The sequence below is a fragment of the Buceros rhinoceros genome, unplaced genomic scaffold (assembly GCF_000710305.1).
Source record: "Buceros rhinoceros silvestris isolate BGI_N320 unplaced genomic scaffold, ASM71030v1 scaffold34002, whole genome shotgun sequence".
Classification (NCBI taxonomy): domain Eukaryota; kingdom Metazoa; phylum Chordata; class Aves; order Bucerotiformes; family Bucerotidae; genus Buceros; species Buceros rhinoceros.
Window position 1 is genome coordinate 23,183 of NW_010397747.1, and position 3,169 is coordinate 26,351.

The 3,169-nt window shown below is 42.3% G+C and overlaps 1 protein-coding gene across 1 annotated transcript in view; it reads right to left on the reverse strand.

Moving 5' to 3' along the window:
- Nucleotides 1–1,191, reverse strand: part of RFX7 (regulatory factor X, 7) — a gene marked incomplete at its 3' end in the record, with an annotated part of 24,366 nt that extends 23,175 nt beyond the window's left edge. Inside the window, exon 1 of the mRNA XM_010146375.1 lies at nt 1,165–1,191. The remainder of the gene's footprint in view (nt 1–1,164) is intronic.
- Between the last annotated feature and the right edge of the window lie 1,978 nt (nt 1,192–3,169).

Here is a 3,169-nt window from a genome sequence, read left to right on the forward strand (position 1 = left end):
AAAATGTGAGTTTTCCCCTCCTGCCACTGAAGATTCACATACGTTTTAGGTAAAGATAATTCAGTGCCACCTGAATTAGCCTTTGATAATGTGACTTTAAGGAGTATTCTTACTGAGCTCAGCCACAGAACATATTCTTGCATATTCTAGCCATTGAACAAATACTATTTGATAGTATCCAGATGGCTCTCTATGTTGTCATTTTATCTTACCCGATGGTACTTCTGGATGAAATGCTGAAGGTGTAAAGTTAGAATAAGCAGTCCCTTCCAGTCTTAAGATTTAAGAGCTCAGACCCTGATTTAAAGCAACTCACAACCTGCTCACTATTAAAAACAATCGAACAAAACCTCTGAGTTAAATGCTAGATATATGCTCCCCAGAAATAATGTCTTATCACTGTCCAGATCCTGTTATTTTAATGCACAAAGGAAGATTATGTTTATACATTTCAAGGGCTCTTCTTCTTCTTCAAATAAAGATAGATCTCCCTGTCCTAAGTAGTGCAGCAGAGCTAACAGCACTTGTAGTGTTGCGCATTTCTGGGAAGGTACTCAAGATGGTGTGAAACTCTTGAGGTCAGCAAGACTTAAAAGACAAACAAAAAATCTGGTAATTTTGACACCTGCAAGATTTTCACAGACCAGGACATTAGTCTGCCAGATTTTTTTGCAAATATGCAGTTCAACCTAGCACCTTCTTTAAAATATAGTACTGGCCGTCAATTAGCTGTTTCAAGGAAACAACAACAAAAGCAATAATCATCGTCTTTAAAGGCCTAAACAACAATGGAACTTGTAGGTGCAATGTGCTTCTTGCATACTCTGATCTGTGTGATACATGGACTTGCGTTCCATAAAATCAAAACCCCAAAAAACTGCTTACAAAACTAGTTTCTGTGCTGTATCTGTACTGACAGTTGCACAAGTGGCAATCACAGCCTCTTGCTGCTGACAATGAGAGGTCAATGCTTCCACGGAAAATAAACACCAAACCCACATCATGTATTTTTTTGGCAATGGGAACTAATTTTGATCATGTTGAGTGGCAGTACCTTAAAGCACTGCTAAGGAAAGGCTTCAGAATAGCTGTCAGTCTCCAGAGCCATCTATTTTGGTCTTGCAGTTTATTAAATATTAAAAAGCATTCTGGAGTTGTACTTACCAAAATGCAGTCCACTTTAGATTGTACAGTTTTGCTAGACGTGAGGGAAGAAAGAGAGAATAGAAATCTTGCATTAATCTAAACAGCAATGACAACAAAGTTACATATTAGGATTTCTACCACTGTACTGCAGCCTTAATCTCCTGGTGTGAAATAGCCCACTAGTCGATGGAAGAATACCTATCTGGCTACTTTTTTTTTGTAGAAAGTGAGCCCAAACTTCACTGTTTGTTTGTTAGAATTCTTAGTGTTTTACATGTTCAATGAAATATCATTGCAACTGGGAACTATTACCCCAAGCTGCAAAGCAGCCAGGATGGATGTCACTGGTTTTATTGTGAGCTCTTCCACAGCTGAGAGGCATTTTAGTTGTTCATCTGTAAATACAATTAACACCCCCCTCTCCCCACACTTCAAGGTATCCCACCCCTCTCCCACCACTTCAAGGCATTTATTTCTAGCTGCTACAAAGCAGACAATTGGTATCCCATTGGATATGGTATCCCACCTCTCTTCAAAAACCACCGTCTTACTAGAAAACCCAAAAGACACCAAGCACGGAAACCTGCTACTACTGCTGCTAAGAGTCTGACCCAAAGCTGAGCAAGGCATGCTGAAACAGAAGTGTTTCACCCTGGAGTTTTCTTTCACGCTGGACTCCACCTTGCCCCACTGCCTCCTGCCCTAGCAGGGTCTCACAACTGCTGTGCTGCTACAGATCCATAGCCTCTCCCGCAAAGCAGCGCCTGCGGTAGCAGGCAACAGGGCTCAGGCATATGCGCCCATTTTTGTACCTAAGCCTTTCCCTGGCTTCACACGATAGCTTAATGCAGAAAAGGAGCACGGAGGATAAGGGCATGCAGGGGACAGGCCGATCAGAAGTAGTCCAGATACAGCCTCTACTCTACAGACTTGCAGATAACATTGTGCACTAGGGTTTTCAGGGAAACATGCTTCAGCCAGCAGTTTCCCGTCCTGCTAGGTTCTGATAACTCTGCATATTCACTCCCCTTTGCCTTAATATTTTCTTCCTGCAAAGAGAAGAGGCAAGTTGCCAGGAGGTCAAGTGGGCAGGAGATCCTTAGAGCTGTCCTTTTATCTCCAAATACAAGTCCGAGTCAGTAGACATAAACTCTCAAATTTAGTTCAGGCTCTTCTGGTTTTGATCTCTGCTCCTACAGCAATGGTCAACAGTGTGGAGAAGCCACAGCACGAGATCAATAAGGTGGTCAGCAAATACAGTTTCTCTATGTTCCCTTTTTGGTGGCACAAAGAGGATAGTCAAGTTCATGTCCTCCAATCTGCAAGTAGACAGACAAGTAGACAGTTGCAAAATCTACAAAATTCTGCAAAATTCTACTTGCAGAATCTGCAAGTAGACAGTTGTGACATTTTAAAAAGCAAAGGTCCTATGGCTTCAGTAGGGATAAGCGTGATGTCTTTTGACAGCAATTTTTTTCATCTCCTACTTCATGCTCCCCAGTATACCAGGAGGACATCAGTAAAATCTGGTAGTGGTAAACTGAGGCTTCATTCACCCTATTCAGAGCACAGGTTAACATGGCCTGACTCTACAAAGCCTGTGCCTAACAACATAAATGCTTCTTATTAACCTTCCAGTGGAGCTGGTCCGTGTTAAAGTCAAGCAACGGCAACCCTGAGGAACCAGCCCGTTGCTGGAGAAGGTGAAGGGACAGTGACCTTCACATGGTCCTGAGCACTGCACAGAAAAGCTTCATCTGGTGACACTGCAGGACACATCTCCATCAAATCAGGAGAAAGAAGACAAGTGACAAAGGTGGCAAAGGAACAGCCATCCCAGCTACAAAGTATTTGTCACTTTTGTTTATTTCACACCATTCTTCCTTCACTAACAGGTCAGATGTGTTTTGAAAGCTGAAATTACATTTACAAACTAATAACTCTGGTTTTGCCTCTGCCAAATGCATCCCTTACCTAATTACTACTGCAGCTACAGTAACTGCAGCTGGCAATCCCAAGAGCA